This window comes from Triticum aestivum, chromosome 6B (genome assembly GCF_018294505.1).
Source record: "Triticum aestivum cultivar Chinese Spring chromosome 6B, IWGSC CS RefSeq v2.1, whole genome shotgun sequence".
NCBI lineage: Eukaryota > Viridiplantae > Streptophyta > Magnoliopsida > Poales > Poaceae > Triticum > Triticum aestivum.
This window is the reverse complement of record NC_057810.1, coordinates 104,182,999-104,189,783: the sequence shown is the minus strand read 5'-3', so window position 1 is coordinate 104,189,783 and position 6,785 is coordinate 104,182,999.

Sequence of the window (6,785 nt, the reverse complement as noted above, 5' to 3'; positions counted from 1 at the left end):
AATTTCTTCATATTATGTTATATTTTTTTCTGTTAATAGATTTTTTTGGTGATATTATTATTGAATATGCATGTTTGGTGATATTATTGTTAATAGATTTTTTTTGGTGATATTTAGATTGTGTAATTAATTTTGTTCATAGAATTTTAATGATTTTTTTGTTCATAGTATTTAGAAAAAGTAAAAAAATAAGAAGTAGTTTATATATAGTTGAACTAGCTAGTTGATTTAATAAACTAATTTATTTTACTATATAATGAAGTACTTTGTTTTTAGTAAGTACTACTTATTTATTTATAGTAAGTGTTTAGTAGTTGAACTAGATAGTTGATTTAATAATAATGATTGCATTGGAGGGGAGGTCGAGCACGTCCGTCGCTACATGGTTGGATTGGAGGGGAGGTTCGACAATACCTGGCAGGTTCTTCAAGGATCTCACTGGAGCTATGATCCTGTGATGGTTCCTTATCTTTGGGTGTCCACCGCCCGCGTCGATACCCGTCGGGCGCTACGGTTCTAGTTGTATTAGTGATAATATTCGATGATGTACGGACACCAAGAGATGATGTACTTTTGCTTATAATTATTGAATGCATGCTAATTTGAATACTATACTTTATTTTATGATTTAGTTTTGCTTATTTTATGATTTTGGTTTTGATTATTGAATGCTCATATTGGATAAGTTCTCCTTCATTCCCGTGTGCTAGACAATTTGGTATAATAATGCATTCGGGAATGAAAGAGGAGCTACGTACGTACATCGATCATCGATAGTCAACCCGTGATTAATAATAATGATCTAGTTTAATATTTGAATTATGAACGTAGGCCGGAAATGTCGTACTCATCGGATGACGAAAACCGCCCAGGGTAGTGCGACTGGTGCCACGACGACCGAGGTATGTGCGACAGGTTCATTGAGCTGGACGAAGATTGGCGCTTCAGCATTAAGCTCGAGGAGACTTGCGATGTTCATACGGTACGCAACGACGACAATAGTTTTTTTTTCATAATTAAGCACGACTTCAACTTTTTTAACGTGTATTTTTCATCTTTTCCAATTCGACTAGCTTATCCCATGCTTTGCAAGACGCTATGTCTTGGAGAGGATGGGTTTTGAAGACCATGAAAATTTCGAAACCAAAAAAATTATCCTAAGTACCCATCATGGTGTGGATTTTCAAGTAAAGTTGTACAATGCTCAGAGTGTAACCCATTTTGGTTGCAAAAATTGGGATGCATTTTGCAAGATGTATGGTCTTGATGAGGGTATGCTTGTCACCATGGATCTTGGTGATCCTACAATCGAGCAAGAGACACCTTCGATTTGGGTCTTTGTGGATACACCTCCAGTTCTTCCCTCATGTGAGCTAAACATAGTTATTAAGTAATTTATATTGTTTATTTCAAAATATATAGTTGACAACTTATCTCCATTAACAGCTTATTTTCATTCTTCAAAGAATGTGCGGAAGATGGTAGACAGAACGTACTACACCGAAGGCTCCGAATTAACTTATCAGGAGAAAAATCATCTGGTCGGATTTTGTACTGATCTTGAGAATTATAATATCTATAATCAAACTCCTTAACATTATGGTCAATACGTGCCACTAGTGCACGTGTTGAACTACGGTAACTACCATGGAGATACCCTGGTAAGATTATTTTTACTATTACAACATCCGTGCATCTTTTTGCACACTTTTAAAACTAGTACATCATTGCTAACTACGAAGTTATTACTATGTTTTTCAACAGATAATCCCGAATGATTGTGTGCCTCATCTGATGTATACGCATGGTAGCCTTCATGTTTTGAACATACGACCAGGTCGTCCTACGAATCTCAACTGTCCATACCGGGTTTCTAAAAGAAATGGAGACATAACAATCAAAGAATGGAAAAAATGCATGGACAGTCGTAAGGAGCTTCTTGGAAGCAATAAGCAGCGAAGGGCAAGAATTGGAGACAGGATGATCGCCATCCTTCATAATGGAGAGTCAGGGTCTATATTGTTTTATGCTATTTTACCTTAAGGGTGTAGGTCCTACCTGATACTGATGATCATGTGCTAAGAACAATTATGTAGGGTTGGGTTCGATGACTATGAGGATGATGATCGTATGACTTATTATTAATAATGAGTAAAAGTTGTATGATTATGCATGATTAGTAGGACTTGTTATTATATACATATATGATGATGTATGATGCAAAGCATGCATGAGCATGTTATATCTGCGGGTGCAATGAACATAGCAGCAGCGTTGATAAACCAAGGACGAAGATAAGAGAGGACACTTCTCTCTATTAGCTAGCTATAATAACAACCTAAAAATAACCCCCAAAACCCCTAAAGCAGCCACTTTTGTAAAAAAAATTGACTTTTGGTCCCGGTTGGAGCCACCAACCGGGACCAAAGGCCCTCTGACTGGGCTCGGTGCACAGGGCCACGTGGAGCCACATTGGTCCCGGTTCGTGTTTGAACCGGGACTAATGGGTGGTGGCATTAGTAACGACCCATTAGTCCCGGTTCATGAACCGGGACTAAAGGCCCTTACTAACCGGGACTAATTGGTGGTTTTCTACTAGTGCAGGTAGCTGGTGTGGTGACTGGTGAGACACTCGCTCGTGCTCGGACGAGAATGGACGAGGCCGGGTGCGGGTTAAGAACGAGGTGCACCGTGCCACATCAACAAAACCGTCTGCAAAACCACTCTAATGAGGCTTAGTGGATGATTCACATGGTTTGGGGAAACTTAGGGGTTTAAATACCTGGTTTTAGACCTCAGGGGGTAATCTAATCGGTTTGTGAAGTCCTGGGGGGTTATTTGGACTTCTTTCGAGATTTGGTCCGGTGACACGAGCTTCATCGATATAGAATCATCCTCGTTTTTCTTACGGATACGGACTCTGTATTCGATAATCCGTACGATTCTTTTCTCTCTTCCCCCGAAGTCCGAACCGCCTCTGGTTTGGGGGAGCTCCTGTTCGGCGCTGTAGGCGCCCGAACGTGGAAGTGGCGCCTATAGCGCGCCCTCTGTGGGCTGTTTCTACACTCGGCCCAGGAACAGTTTCGTTCCCGAAAAAAATCACGCGAATAATTTGCTCGATCTCGCGCCACTATTGCCTGTAATTTCTTAGTTTAACCACTGGACCTTCAGAGCACGAATGAACAAGATCATCGCAGAACGCCTTACAACTATTGCAACCGCGCTATTTATTACTCAGCCATTTACTATACCGCTGAGATTTTTGAGTTATTTGAAAATTATTTGAAAAAGTCAATTTCTAATAAACAACAGTTCGTTAAATTTCGAAAAAAGTTCACTAATTTCAAAAAAATTCGTCAAAAATGAAAAAAGTTCATTGGATTTGATAAAAGTTCACTGATTTTGAAAAAAAGTTCATCACATTTGAAAAAAGTTCACCCATTTCGAAAAAAGAGTTCATCGATTTGGAAAAAAAGTTTATTCTATTTGACAAAAGTTCATCGATTTTGAGAAAAGTTCATCGAATTAGAAAAAGTTCATCGTATTTGAAAGAAAAAGTTTATCCAATTTGAAAAAGTTTGGCGGTTTTAAAAAGCGTTCACCGAATCTGAAAAAACTTCATCAAACTGAAAAAAGTTTATCTAAATTTGAAAATAAGTTCATCAATTTACCCAAAAGTTCATCGGCTTTGAAAAAAAATCTAGAAAGAAAATAACAAAAAAACCATCCGTAAACCAAATCGCAAACAGGGAAAAACCAGTCTCCGAAGCTTCGCGAACGTTACGAAAGTAAATAAAATGAGGAAATGGATATATTTGTATGCGTGCGATGGGGTGCTTGGTGGTCTGATCGCTCCCGTTGAAACCAATTGGTCGCTAGTTCGAACCCTGGTTCAGTCATCTTTTTGCAATCTAGAAACATAGAAAAAAATACCTCAGGCGCCCCTTACATGGGCTGGCCCAGCGCGAGGCGCGCCAGTTTGGGAAATGAACACAAACGGGGAGCAACTAATTAACGAGCGGTCTTTTTGAGTTAATTGATGCAACTTTCGCCTCATGGGATAGACAAAAAGTTCAGGCCGTCTTTTTGCATATGGACGTAAATGTTATTCTGGGCATCTCGTTGTGTACGAAGAATGTTGAAGATTTCTAAAGTTGGAGCCAAGAAAACAACGGGGTATTTTCAGTCAAATCTGCCTACCGCATGTTTGTAAGTACACGCCAGAGAAGACAGGCTTGGCTTGAAAACAGGCCCGGTCCTTCCAGTTCAAACACAGAAGAAGGGGAGTGGAAAAAATTGTGGAAGACAGAAGTGCTAGGGAAGGTCCGAATGTTCCTATGGAGATTATCCAAGCAGTCCATTCCAACCAACGATGTAAGGGCACACAGGCATATGTCAACATCCAACGCTTGTGGTATCTGCGGCTCTCCGGATTCATGGAGGCATTCCCTCCTAGAATGCACCATGTCAAGGTGCACATGGGCCCTTGTTGATGAAGAATTGGCATAAAGCTTAGCAACCATCACTGAACCTAAAGCTAAACAATGGCTATTCACCCTCATGAGTACGTTATCGCATGATCAATTTATGAATCTCTCGGTTTCATTATGGGCCATCTGGGCAGTGAGAAGGAAAGCTATTCACGAGGGATCATTTCAGAGCCCCCAAACCATCAACGGTTTCATCAATAGATACCTGCAGGAACTGAAGATGATAGCCGAGCCTGCCCGGCCACAGAACGAGTAACGAATACCAACAGCAAATATGAACGCCACACGCCCAAAAGCGCCTCCCCTCGCGTTTGCAAAAATCCACGTCGATGCAGCATGTCGCAGGGGACTAGGGGGTTCTTCGGCTGTTGTGTGTCGAGATGCTAATGGTAATTTCCTGGGTAGCTCAGCCCTTGTAATCCAAGGAATGGATGATCCTGAAATCCTTGAAACGATAGCATGCAGGGAGGCGCTCGCTTTGGCGCAAGACCTCAACCTTCTCAACATTGTTGTGGCTTCCGACTCGAAGGGCGCAGTTGGGGCTATCAACAACAGCAGCAAAGGAGCCAATGGAGCCATCATCATGGAGATTAATAGTTTAGCTAGTCCCCTAAACTGTAAATTTACTTTTGAACGTCGTGCAGTCAATGTCGATGCACATAGATTAGACAAGTTTTCTCTCTCTTTAGGTCCTGGTCGGCACATTTGGTTGGGCCAATCCCACGACCAGAGATGTATCCCACACTCTGTGGTTTTTGCGAATAAAAACTTGGTTTCCCCCTAAAAAAACTAATTAACGAGCGCTTCTTCGGGAGCCTCGCAACGATCAGCGCTACTTGGCGCGCTCTCAGCCATTCGCCACGTGTCGCGCTTCGGACGGTTTTTTCGTTCGGTTTTTTTCGTGAAAAAAAAGTTCATCAAAACCTATCAACATCGGATCTAGTTTTGAAGATCTCAACGCGAGGAATCCAACGGCGAAAGCGGTTCGAGATTTCGACGCACGGTTTAAGAGATAAAACATTTTGAATAAATGGATCTACGAAAAAAGGGAAAACTCCCAGGTTGCGACAAGTGGCGCACATGCAGCGCGCCACTTGTCGCAACCTGGGGAAGTTGGAGTGATCTCCGCAAGGAGACTCCTTAACTAGTGATTTCGACAAACGGGCGCCTGCAGCGCTAAATAGGAAATGCCCTGGTTTGGGTCCATTTTACGTCTCCAAGCACATCTGCATGGGCTAGCTGGCTCTCTTGGGCTCTGTCAGATTTTATTTTTTATTTTTGAGTGCGACAAAATGAGCCAACCCTATATTAGGCCCGCCTGCGTCATATTGACGAGGCTTCTCTGATGACTCCTACAGACGGCCAGTATGCGTAAACGGCTGTTCTATTTCGTTTTTTTCCTTTTTCTTTTTGAATTTCAGATTTAGGCTTTTCTTCTATTTTTCTTTTGTGTTTGCACATTTTCTTTTTTATTATAGTTTTTGCATATATGGTGAATCTTATTTCCAGTATACGGTGAAGGCATTTTTCAAGTACACACAGAACTTGTTTCGTATACGATGAATTTTTTCAAGTACACACTGAATACTTTTTTAATATAAGATGAATGTTTCTATATACATTGAATTTTCAATATACAACTATTTTTAATTATACAAAAATATCAATAGATAATGAACATTTTTAATAGGCGGTGAACTTATTTTTATATACACTATTTTTTATAAAATATAACTAATAAATATTTTAAAATACAATTTTCTATTTTTAATAGTTTTTAAAAAATATCCATCTCCTAAAAAATAACAGCTATTTTTTTGTGAAAATGACTAAATAACCAAAGAAAAGTAAACAAAACCGCTCTAAGGGGAAAATGGGTTGGTCGTTTTGCCCTAACTTCAGCGAAGCCACTCCTAGTTGACGCACTCGACAAAATGTCATGCAAACGAACATAGAGAGAGGGATTCGGCCGGTTAGGGTAGGCACACTTTTCCGGTATTGAAAGGTCCTTGGGGTGGTTTTGCCAGTTTTAAAACGTTCGTTGATTTTGCTAGGTTAAAAAGGTTCTGGTGCTGGTTTTGCCGGTTTAAAACGTTTTGGTCTGGTTTTCTCATTTTTCCATTATTTTCTTTACACTAGTAGAAAAAGAGGCTTCCGTCCAGCCTCATTAGTCGCGAAACTGTAGGAACCGCGACTAATGAAGTCTTCAGTCGCGGTTCGGCAGATGAACCGCGACCAAATGCCTGGGCCCAGGGCGCTCGCGGGCTTTAGTCGCGGTTGGCCAGGCCAACCGCG